Source organism: Grammomys surdaster, unplaced genomic scaffold, assembly GCF_004785775.1.
Source record: "Grammomys surdaster isolate TR1022 unplaced genomic scaffold, NIH_TR_1.0 125574, whole genome shotgun sequence".
NCBI classification, from domain to species: Eukaryota; Metazoa; Chordata; class Mammalia; order Rodentia; family Muridae; genus Grammomys; species Grammomys surdaster.
In genome coordinates, this window is record NW_021620421.1 from 1,826,227 (window position 1) to 1,839,794 (window position 13,568).

The following is a 13,568-nucleotide window of genomic DNA, read 5'->3' on the forward strand; positions in this document are numbered from 1 at the left end:
TGGAGCAGAGACTGAGGGAATAGCCAACCAATGACTGCCCTAACTTGAGACTCTTCTGTGAGCCAACCCTTAACACTATTAATGATACTCTTCTATGCTTGCAGTCAGGATCCTAGCATAACTGTCTTCTGAGAGGCTTCATCCAGCAGCAAATGCAGGCAGATACTGAGACCCATAGTCAAATATCAGGTGAAGCTCTGGGAGTTGTCTTGAAGAATGGAGAATAGAAGTGAGCAAGCCTGAGGGGTCAAGGACACCATAAGAAGACCTACAGAGTCAACTAACCTGTGTCCTTGAGGGCTCACAAATACTGAACCTGAACCAAAGAGCATGCAGGGGCTGGATCTAGATGCCCCACACATTTGTAGCAGATGTGCAGCTTGGCCTTCATGTGGGACTCCTAACAATTGGAGTGGGGGCTGATTCTGATTCTGTTGCCTGCCACTGAATCCCCTCCCCCTAAATGGACTGCCTGGTTGGGTCTCAGTGGGAGAGAATGTGCTTAGTTATGTTAGAACTAGATGTTCCAGGGCAGAGTTGTACCCAAGGGGAGCTTTCCCATCTCTGAGGAGATGTGGAGGGTTTATGGGGGAGAGATTTATAAGGGCGTGACTGGGAGGAGAGAGCAGAGGGGGCTGTGACTGGGATGTAAACTGAATAAACAAACAACTTATTGAAGAAACATCATGGAATAATTTTAGCCTTGAATGTGTGCTACACACCCAGAAAATGTTCCTTCCTAAAGCCTTCCTTTCATTACTTTTTTAAGAAGTTAAGAAAAATGCTTCACATCACCCAGATGATTCTGAGTCTCCCTTTGGAGGAGGCCCTGAAAGATTGAGGTTAGATTATTCAGCAGGTCCAGGGTTAGACATGGAAGGTGAAATCTCAGGCAAGCTGCTGTAAAGGCCATGATATAAAAATGAGTTAGTACTTCTTTGAGGTGAAGCTAGCTGAACTTTGGAATTTCTGAGAAGCAGTTTAGGGGAAATGTAAGAAGAGAGAAAAGATCTAGGAAGTCTGTCAGCTGTGGCATGCAACACTCCCCTTGAAAACATGGCCCACTTGGGTGACTTTCAATTTTCAGTAAGGCTTAAATAAGTATGACAGTCACCAGATTGTTTAAGAGTACAAAATCCTCAGGTCCTGGAACTTATAGTTACTGTTAATGATATTAATTGTAATGTTATTACCATTAACATCTGTCCTCGTGTTAGACTCATAACATACTGGAGAGTGATCAAACTAAGGGGTGGTAGGTAGTATTTCTACAAGAAATATTGCCATGTGAGGAACTGGATTAAGCATGTAGGATATAAGAATGCCAGTACAACTAATTCAGCAGGAGCAAGAACTGGCAGACTAAACTGCTTGGAAATGTCAAGACCTTCTTAACCTCCAATCAGTGGAAGGGACCTTGGGTATCTCATTCTTTAATCTATAATGGTTCAGAGTACTTTTTCTTGATTTTTACAAAGTTGAGTGGTGGGGACTGAAACAAGGACACCCATATCATGGGGTACAAGAACTTCCAAGATGCTCACCTGAAAGGCTGATTCCAAATATCCCATTTGCATTTGCTCCCTAGTGATCTAACTGCTCTCTCTCTGCCTGCACCACTCTTGAAAAGCTTTACACAACTCATTAGTCCTGTCCTGAGAGCTGGTGCCTCTATGTGCTTAACTGCTCCACCACCATCACTGCCACTGTCACCGCCACTGCCACAGCCAGTGCTACTGCCACCACCACTGGAGAGGACATTTCTGGTACTTTGTCTGGTCCAGTCCAAGCTCCAACTCTGTTATCTGCACCCTGAAGCCCAAGACTGATTCTCTCCATGAAACTTTCCAAGATCTCAGAGTGTGCTTATTCTCAGGCTCATGAGAGCAGAGTAACACTCCTCACTTCCTACACACTGCGTGCACACAAAAGAATTAGAGCGCTCTGTCTTCCTTACGTAGAGTCCTAGTTGTCTGGTACTAGGAAACTTGTGTTTACATAAAAGCATCTTTGACATGATCCTATTTTAGGAGAGACTGTTGAAAATTTCCTGTAAAGGACCATTGGTTAAATATTTGGGCTCTGGAGGTCACATCTATGTGGCAGTATTTGTTCTGAAGCTGTGAGGATTTCTGTAGATGTTGCAAACAAACAAATAAACAGATGGCTGTCTATAGTCTTTTTCTCTTCTTCTTCTTCTTCTTCTTTTTTTTTTTTTAAAGATTTATTTATTTATGCATGTGAATACACTGTTACTGTCTTCAGACATACCAGAAGAGGGCATCAGATCCCATTACAGATGGTTGTGAGCCACCATGTGGTTGCTGGGAACTGAACTCAGGACCTTTGGAAGGGCAGTCAGTGCTCTTAACCACTGAACCATCTCTCCAGCCCCCCTTCTTCTTCTTCTTCTTCTTCTTCTTCTTCTTCTTCTTCTTCTTCTTCTTCTTCTTCTTCTTCCTCTTCTTCTTCTTCTTCCTCCTCCTCCTCCTCCTCCAATAGACTTCCCCCCATTCAATATATTCTGATATGGATTTTCCTTCCATTATTTCTCTCAGTTCCTTCCCAGTTCCCCTCTTATTAAGATCCACACTCTATCTTTCTCTCATTGGAAAACAAACAGGCATCTAAGGAATGATAATAAAATAAATAAGAAAAATGAAAACAAACAAGTTGGAATATACAGGAATAACCAAATAAGAAAAAGATCCAAAGAAAAGGCACAATAAATGCATATAGATGCAGAGACACAGGATCATGCACTTGGGAATCCCATTAAAAATATAAAAACAAACCCAAAAGCCACAAGGTAAAAAGCAAAAACCAAACAACAAGCAAAACAAAACATTCCAATTTAGCGTTATGAGGAAAACACAAATTAAAACAAACCAAAAAAACCTCCAAAGAAGCTGTTGAGTTTGTTTTGTGTTGGCCATCTACTGGTGGACATGGGGCCTGCCCTTAAGAGTGTTTTGTTTCCCTAGTGAGACTCCCTTGAAGAAAACAATTTTTTATTTGCAAGTGGCTGTCAATTAGAGAGAGCTTCTGGTGTGTGTCTTCAGCTCCTTCCAGCTTGTGGGCCACACAGACAGATGACAGTTTATCCAGTGGTTTGCTGCATCCTGAAGTTGGCCAATTCATTGCAGAAATGACTTGACTCAAGGGTGGAAATCCCCTTTCTTTCATCAGAACCTTATCCTCATCATAACTGGATTTTGATTTTTCATATTGTTGCCCTCTCAAATAAACTTATCAAAAAAGAAAAAGACACATCTGTTAGGATGAAATCTATTAAAAAGAGTAGAAACAGAAGAATGTTTCTGAGATTGTGGAGAGACTGAACTCCTTGTATATTGTTGGTGAAATGATTTAGCTGCTATAAAAACCATATAGTGGTTCCTGGAAGAAATTACCATATGATCCAGAAATTTTACTTTTAGATATATCTCTGAAACAAATAGATTCTGAGTGTGTTCATCGATGCTTGTGTGAGAGTACCTGATACCAACAGCCTAAAGAAAAGGAATGTTTGTTTGGTCACAATTTTAGTTCTTCCTGGCAGAGATGCCATGGCTGTGTTCATAGAAGTGGGACAGGAAGATGGCTGTTCTTCATATTTTGATGAAACAGAAATCAGGAATCAGAAGCAGACTGGATGATTACCCCCCAAGCCCTGGGCCTCCAACTGGCTTTGCTTACATTCTCCAAGGAAGTATGATGTTCTGGTTCCACAGTCTCCAGTACCACCAGCTAGAGACCAAGTGGGTGTACAATTTTATTTTCAAAACTCAGCAGGGGGACTCAAAGAAACATTTCCATACTCATGTTTATAGAAGCAGTATGATAGAAGCATCCCAAGCATACCCTGAGGGACGAACTGGTACAATGGGATGTTACTTGTCCTGAAAAGAAGGAAGAAGAGGAGAAGGAGAAAGAGGAGGAGGAGGAGGAAGAGGAGGAGGAGGAAGAGGAGGAAGAACAAGAGGAAGAGGAAGAGAAAGAGGAGGAAGAGAAGGAGGAGGAGTGGAGAGGAGAAAATACAAGTGAAAAAGGAAGAGAAGCGTTTTAGTGTGACAGCATGTGGATGAATTGGAGGACACTGTACTAAATAAAATATGGTGGTCTGCACACAGTGGCTCCATGATCTGTTCAATGAGGTGTCCAAAGTTATCAAAATATGATTGTCAAGAAAAAGAGTAGATCAGTGCCGACCAAAGAGGCAGGGCTGGGAAGAGTAATTAGCTATTGTTTAGTTGTTAAAACTTAAAAACAAAAACAAAAAAACTGTTCTACATAGTGTTTGAACAACACTGAAAATACACTTAGCATATTAGCTTGTCTTGAAAGTAGCCTATATTTGTAAGTAAGTTTTAATGTTATATGTATTTAGTTAAAAAAATTAAAGTTGATTGATTTAACTTTTTCTTGGAGAAATGGTTGTACCTTGATTTAGCTCCTTTATTCCTGCTTTACACAACAGTTCCCTTTGCTACTATGGATACAGACAATTGGAGAGATCTGAAAGACACACACACACACACACATACATACCCTACACATATACACATAATCATATTCCTTAAATACTCACACAAACATATGCCACACACAGACACATACACACACACAAACACACACTGCCCTAACCACCACACACATATCTCCCCAAACACTCACTCAACACATGCACACACATACACACACACTCATATTCCCCCAAATACTCTACACATACACACACACACACACACCCCACACACACACGAACATGCACATGCACACGCACACACACACACACCATCAATCTCACCCTAGGAAGACAGGGTGTCATTTCAGCCTGGTTCAATATAGCATTTAATTTAGCACTCCACTCAGTGGGAGGTGATTCTCCAGGAGCTTGGTCAAGGTGTCATTTGGGGGCCTGTCATGTCTTATAGCCCCGTGCTGGGGCCGCTCAAGTGCCTTCTCCTGCTTAAGTTATTTATATAGGTGGTTGAAATGCTTTGCTTGTACAAACTAGAAACTATTAGATTAGCCAGCGGAGGCAGCCAGAGGCAATCATTTAACAGAGTGAGTGGGATTCAAAGTAGGCATGGAAAGCAAATATTATTTCATGGGAGTCGATTAGAAGCGCCCTGCAGAAGAGCGGTAACTGCTTTGTTAACTTAGCTAGGGGAGGTAAGCAGGGCAGGGGAGGCACCAGCTGGGTTGGAAGGTGAGTAGCCGGGAACAAAATGGTAATTCAGGGCAGGGTGGATGCATCAGGCAGCCCTCCACACACACTCCCCCCTTCTCCTTATTTAAAGTACATGATGGAGCTTAGCAGCTGAGAAGCCTTGGTTTGCTCTAAAATTTCTCATTTTAATTCAGGCAAACACTCTATAAATCCAATGTATCGGAAAGCAAATATTGAGGCTGAGTACGGAGGTCCATTAGGTGGAGTGCTTAGCTCTAGCCTGAGTGTGGGAGGGTTAGGTGGGGAGGCCTGGAAAGAGGCTGAGCTGGGAAGGCGGGATGTGGGTACCACAGAGAATGGAGGAGGGCAGGTGGGTGCTGCAAGGATGGGACCAGAAATGGAGGGAATGGGAGGACCCAGGACTCACAGAGAGTAAGTCAAATTGGAAAAGGATGGTTGGAAGGAAACTCTGAAGTTTTTGAAAGAGAACGGGTGATGATGCTTTAGATGGAGATTGATAAGTGGGGCCCCAGGAGAAAGAGTCAGAATTCACAGAAGCTGGCTGGGTCTCACAGGCAAATTCTCAGAGAGGGATAGGGGCAGAGTGGGACTTTGAATGACAGCTCATTGGCAGCGTTTTTACAATGGGGTTTATTGCAAATTCTGTTTGGAGAAAAGTCAAACTGGATCAGGAAGAAGCGAATATCACCTAAAGTTTTCAGATTCTGGAAACCAAGGAAATGGTACCCAGGGGATGGTGATACTTCTCAGGATGCTTAGTACAAGGAAGAGTGTCTATTGCATTCTGAGATGACCATATTGTAGTGATGGGCATTGGCTCTATAATGATGGAAATATGAATTAAAATCCCATCATAATCACAAGCTAGATAACCAATGAAGAGTCATTTGTCCTGTATGAGTCTTGGTTCCTCTATCTGTAGGTTAGGAACATATGCTGAGAGGTTTATCTTACCTTTCTTTTTCATGGGAAAACAGGATATGAGATTCATGTATTTTTCAGCCACGTGCCAAATGCAAAGACAGTGCTAGATTAAAATTAGCTATTTTAAAATGGTGTTACTGTGAGAGTAAATTTCAAAAACAGACATGTGAAACAAATCCAGGTGTTGTCTTCATAGTGACTGGTCTGGACATAACCTTCATGATTGTTCTTTTTCTGGTCATAGGTCTTGGGGATCTTTGACTTTGAATTCATCCTGGGTACTTTGTATTCTTGCTTTACAAGAATTTTACAGAAAAAGAAGTAGCCAGGGATAATGATCCGTCCCTGGAGTCTCCTTCGGATCTTATTAATGTCAGCAATTTTCCCTTTCAGTAAAGTTAAAGATTAGTTTAGGCAATCCTCTCAAGCTGCTTTCCAATGCGAAAGCTTCAGGGAGAGACATTAGCTGTCTCTTAAATCACTCATGCCATGGAGTAAGAACTGCAGTTCTTTGGGGGAGGGATACTAAGCCCTTAGCCCACTGGTTCTCAACCTTCCTAATTCTGAGACCCTTTAATACAGTTCCTCATGTTGTGGTGACCCCCAACCATAACATTATTTTTGTTGCTACTTCATAATTGTAATTTGGCTACTGTTATGAATTGTAATGTAAATATTTGATATGAAGGATAACTGATATACGAGCCCTTTAAAAGCATCGTTCAACCCTCAGAGGGGTCGAGATCCTCAGGCTGAGAACCTCTGACTTAGCCCTTTCACCGGCTAGGCTCGGACCTAGCTCTACATTTAACAATCACCACAGCTCTTGGGAGTAGTAATGAATTCTCATCAAGACAAGACAGAAATGGAGCCCGGTTTAATGTCACACTTTGGTCAGCGAGCTGCTGCGCTGACTGGGCGGAGGTGTGAGCGAATTTTACCAAATGTTAAGCCGGGCTGAGTGTTGCCATCTTCAGGTCAGGTTCCATATTAGGGTCCCAAACAGAGGCAAACCTGAAGAGCTTCAACTCACAGCCGTCGGTTAGAGGATTTGATTATTAGGAAAAGTGATAACTGAGAGATGAGGGGCAGTGCAGACTTGATATTTGCTCCAAAATGAAGATGTCCTGGCTGTTAGCTGTCATGTTCTGGGACACTTGATGGGTGACATAAGAAGTTTTCAGTGTGAATTTAACTCATATGAATGAACTGGCTGGTAGGAATATTGGATGGTTAGTGTTTTGTGTAGTATCTTATGAGGTAACATGTCAAGTTGCCCATATTCACAAATTTTCAGAATAACTTTTATCAAAGAATAGTTAAGTGGATTAAAGCTGTCCTGGTTTTAAGAAGGTGTGTGGTGAGGGAGCATGGTGAACTCTGCTAAAAAACAAAACTCAGCTCAACTCAACACATTCACATGGGTGAGCTTAGATAAATGATCTTTTTCCACAAATAATGTCTGATCAGCAGGGAGCACCCATGCGATTCAGGGGACATATCTCTTCAGTGAAGAAGAACCCCAAGTTTTATTCCTACATTTCTGAGGGAGTAATTTTAAATGTATCAGAAAGCTTTTAAGTATGAATATATATATATATATATATATATATATATATATATATACATACATATATATATATATATACATATATATATGTATGTATATATATTCATATATATCATACATATTCATATATATTCACATAATATATATATGAAGGATCTAGATAATTTCTGGGGCAGGAGTTGTTCTTTATTTCTTCTGTTCATCTCACCTCTCATGGATTTGGCACTCTTGTCTTCAAATCTTTTGTCTCATAACACTTATCTTTTCTTCTTTGAGTCTGCAGCTGTGTGTGCGTGTGTGCATGTGTGACCCTGTCTGTGCGTGTTTGTATGTGAGATCAGAGGTCAACTTCATTTCTGGGGTCATTCCCTGGGAGCCATTTTGAGACAGGGTCACTCACTGGTTTGTAACTTGAAGACTAGAGTCTGTTTCTACCTCACCCAGCATTGGGATCACAGCCATGCCACTTAATGTGGGTTCTGTGGGTTTAACTGAACTGAAACTCAGCTGCGGATGGAACTGAAGTCCCTGAACTTGCTTCCCTGACAGAGGTCTCTGCCCAGTTCCTCTTACAGCATTTCTTATTTGGTATAATGGCCTTTAAATTATATTCCAGTTCTTGCTTACACTGTAAAATGGTTTCAGGGCCAGTTGGAATACAAAGCATTTCTTCCCAGCCCCCATCTGGCCATTTGACACCACTGGCCTCAACCATCTGAAACACAAACATGACCTTGTCATTAGCATCTCACCTTCTTAATGAGTTTTCATGACCCACACAATAAAGACCAAATATTTCAGCCCAGTGGCTGTGGCCCTTCATGGCCTCGTCTATCCTCAAACCTCCAACCTTGTCACTGACAGTTAGGGGCTCATCTCCAATACATGGTTCACCTCCATGTTACTATTTGACTGGACATGTTACTCCAGTTTTGGTCATTGTTATCTTTTCTTCTGTTTTTGGTTTTTTGGTTTTTCTTTTCTTTCCTTTTTTTTCTCTAGAAATATTTTTTCCTGTTTCTGCTCACACAGACTCTAAGAAGTCATCTCTCCATGTTTTCCATCTTAAATCTAGGATCTCAAAGCACAACATACCCTGGAACTGGACTGACAGTGTTGTGAACCACAATGTAGGATCTGGGAAGTGAACTGAGGCCCTCCTTAAGAGCAAGTGCTCGTAACTGTTCTACTTCCTTGGTATCTCTTTAAGGTCTGGTTAATATATCTGAAACTCCTTATAGACTGAACACACTGAAGCCAGAAACTGTGCCTGATGTTTTTAATCATAAACACCTAGGACAGAGCCAAGCAATTAGCAGATATTACACCATATGTTTATTTTACACATAAATTAATGAATATTACTGAATAATTCATCCAAGAGCAAAAGAAGAAATTTCACCTTACCCTTGTCTTCTAATCTAAAGTTGTGTTACTTTTATTATACCTTATTCTCTTGTCTAAATACCAACCTGAGCCTTGCTTCTTGCCTTTAGAGTTCGAGTGTATGTTTGCATTTCCTCCAGTCACTATTGAATATAAAATAAAGCCAATTTTAAAAAATACAGACATTAACACACAGAGGAGGAAGACTACCAAAAAAAAAGAAGCTGAGAAACAATTTAATTTAAGAAAAAAATATTCTCAAGACCATTTTCAAGACACAATAGTAATTGAATAAAATGATAAATGTGCATAATCAATATAAACATTAATTGTCCCTAGATAGTACTGGTAAGGCAAGATCTAATTTGTGTTTAAATAGTGGCCAGGAGGCATTTCTAAACTGATGGGCAATGGATAGACTGTGTGAGTTCCAAGAATTTTTTTATTAGTAGCAAGTTTTAATATACATGCTACTTTGCTATTAACACAATTAAATTTATTTATGCATCTACTTTTAAGTTAAGTTCAGTTGATGGAGTGCTCGCTTAGATCCTTGGGTTACAGAAACTGGATGCGAGTCACAGAACCTTGAATTCTCTACCCTTGGGAGTGGGAGTCTGAAAGTATTTGAAATGCAAGATAATCCTTGGGTACATAGTGAATTGGAAACGCGCTTGGGTCATTTTGGGGGAATAAAAGGGAAACACAAATTTAAAATTTGTAAACTGAAAAAGACTGGAAAACAGGAAAAAATAAAGGAATAAGTTATAAAACTGCTGAAAAATATTCAAATAGGTGGGTTCAGGGATAGCTCAGGTGGAGGAAAAGTACCCGCTGAACAAACACAAGGAGGTGAGCTCCATCCCAGTTGGGGTGACACATGCCCCTAATCCCACCACTGGGGAAGTATAAACAGGTGGATCCCAGGGCCTCGCTCACCAACCAGAACAGTTTAATTTATAAAGCCCAGATCTTACTGGAGAAATCCTTTCGCATAGAACAGTGTGAAATGTGCCTTAAGAGGAAGGTGCCAAGATCAAATCTCTCACTTAGATTCTTGCTTTTAGAAGTAACAGCACAACTTTGCTTTTGGTTAATCTTACACGGGAAAAGATTTACAAACAATAAATAGACAGAATGCTGGGGGAGTCCCATAGTCAGTGAAGTGCTTGCCTTACAAGCCTCAGGACCTGAGTTTAATCTCTAGGAGCCACATAGAAAAATTGGGTCTGGTGGTATACACTTGGTGCTTGTAATCTCAGTGCTAGGTAGGTGGGGATGGGTGGATCCTGAGCACACTGGCCAGCCCACTCTGTCTACTTGGTAAAGTTCAGGCTAATGGTAGTTACCATATTAAAAAGCCTAAGAATACAATCTCTAGAACAGAATGTATAGTTACATAATACTTTACTTCAGTACAAGTCTATGAGCCATTACTGCATGTGAGAAAGTATAAACCATTTCTGTATGTTCAAAGAGTAAAACTAATACAATTATATATGTGTATGTATATATCATGTGTGCTTGTGTAATTACCTTATACAACAGCTATATATAAATATGTCTATCTCTCTATGTCTGTACACACATATGCACACACATGATGCACTTGTCTGTGTTTATCTGTGTATACCTATGATAGAGTACACACACACATATATATATCACACAAATACATATATATATATATATATGATTATATAAACTCAAAATAGTTGTTAATTGATGGTTGAGTATAATAGTTCATGTAGAATGTGGAGAAATTGTTCTATAAGTCCATGTCAATAGTAAAATTTTTATTTATTTATTTATTTATTTATTTAATTTTATTTATATGAATACAATATAGCTGTCTTCAGATACACTGGAAGAGGGCATCAGATCTCATTGTGAGACACCATGTGGTTGCTGGGAATTGAACTCAGGACCTCTGGAAGAGCAATAAAGTGCTCTTAACCACGAAGCCATCTCTCCAGCCCCCAATGGTAATATTTGAGTTCTGAGTTTAGATTAGTAATATAATCAGCACTCATTATTATTATTTTGTAGACATTTTGTTAATGTATACCATATACTCTAATCAAATATAGCAAAAAAGAAAGTTAGGAGTTAAAATCAAATAGAATGGGCTATGAGCATGGTGAGCCATGACATATGAAAGGATCACATTACTCATAACATGACAAAGATGCTTCATGGTTACATGCTGTTCTATGCTCTGTTAGTGATGTCTGCATAGGCATGGAAATGAGAGCCACAGAGTGTGTGACAGATAGATTATGCCTATACTAAGGGAGGAAGGAGAGCATGTAGAGGAATTATTGATTGGATCCCTTTGGGTGGCATATATCAGCCCTTGATTAGGTGTGAAAAGCTGACAGTTAGGAATTGCTTACACTAATTAACCTCTGGGAGGTGCTTTGAAATCCTGGGATGAAAGCAGAAGCTATGTTTTGGGTTTTGCTGTGTACAAAACCCAACAGCAACCATGGATTCTCCCTGCTGGCAGAAACTCTTTATCCTATGGCTCTGCTGGTCCGCAGGGCACTCAGGAGGGTGGTGACCATTTTCCTCCTCTGTCCTCATGTTCCCACGTTGTCTCTGATTCAGGTTGGGGCTAAGTTCTTTGTCTTCCTTGATGACTGAGCTAAGGGTGTTTGCAGAGTAGGGGGATCCCAGGCATCAGTCAGGTAAGTCCGGTCTGATGAGGATTTGCTCTTTGTTGTGGCTTCAGCATTTAGAAAGCAGCCCAACTGCCACTGAGGTGAGTGATGGGCTACCAATCTCCAACTAGGTTGACCTTCAAAGCTTTCCAACCAATGGCTACCTGTTCATGTCTCATAGAGCCACCCTACCCAATTCAGAGAGAGAATGAGTAGTCTGTCTCTCCATACCTAATTGACCAGAACTTTCCCGGGTTCAGACAGGACTTCGATGCAGCCTTGCTATGGTTTGATACAAACTCAAATATTTCAGAACTACCTAGAGTGTCTGCCATTTCAGTGTTTCCCTTCCTGCTTCGGAACATGCCAACCTGATAAAAGCAATTTGAGAATAGAAGCTGAGCAAGTTGCTGGGTGTGTGTTAACCCTCTTGAGGTACAGATGATTGTAAGATGCAGTGTGGGTGCAGACAACAGGAGGAATGGTTGAAGGGAAACTTTTTTGTGCATTCATGAATCTGCTTGAGAGAATTACCAGAGCTAAGGAGTGACTTGAGATGGTGGGAGCTTTACCCAGAGCTAGTACAAAATGCTCCAATCTGCATGATTCTGCATATGACTAAGGCAGATGCATATTGCTGTCCAGTAGCAAGTTTACATGTAGAGTACAGGGCAGTGGTAGCACATGCCTTTCATCCAGCACTTGGGAGCCAGAGGCAGGCAGGTCACTGAGTTAGCGCAAATTCCAGGATAGTCAGGGATACACAGAGAAACACTGTCTGAAAACAAACAAACAAACAAACAAAAATTTAAAATACATTCTCAATGACCCTAGCTGAGATTCTCACCATAGGGGGATATGGAGACTGAAGTGGCCATTTCTATAGTCAGGTGGGACTCTGGTGGAGAGGGAGGACATCAACCTACCCAAAAAAACTTCAACCAAAAATTTGTCCTGTCTGCAAAATACACAGGGATAAAGATGGAGCAGAGATTGAAGGAACAGACTGCCCCAACTTGAGACCCTTGCCATGTGAGAGAGCCAACCCTTGAGACTCTTAATGATTCTCTGCTCTGCCTACAGATAGGAACCTAGTATAACTGTCTCCTGAGAGGCTTCATGTAGCAGCAGATGGAAACAGATCCAGAGACCCACAGCCAGACATCAGGTGGAGCTTGGGGAGACTTGTGAAAGAGTAGAGTGAGTAAACCAGAGGGGTCAAGAATACCTACCACAAGACCTACAGAGCCAACTAATATGGGCCCATGAGGGCTCACAGAGACTGAACTAAACCACCAACCAAAGAACATGCGTGGACTAGACCAAGATTCCCTACACATTTTTAGCAGGTGTGCAGCTTGGTCTTCACGTGAGTCTCCTAACAATTGGAGCAGGCACTGCCTCTGACTCTGTTTCCTGCCATTGGATCATTTTCCCCTAACTGGACTACCTGGTTGGGTCTCAGTAGGAGATGGTATGATTAGTCTTACTGGAACCAGGTGTCCCAGGGCAGGGTAGTACTCAAGGGGGTCTTTGCCATCTCTGAGGAGAAGAGGATGGGGTAATGGAGGGATTTGTAAGGGTGGGATTTGGAGGAGAGAAGAGAGGGGGTTGTGATCAGGATGCAAAGTGAATAAATAAATAAATTATTGAAAATGTACACACAGACATTACAACACAATGGGAGAAACATTTACATAACTGGAGAGCTAAAACATAAAATAAAATAATCCCCCTCAAAAAATAAGGAAGGGAGGAAGAGGAGAGAGAGAAAGAGACGGGGAGGAGGAGAAGGAGAAGGAGGAGGAGGAGGAGGAGGAGGAGGAGG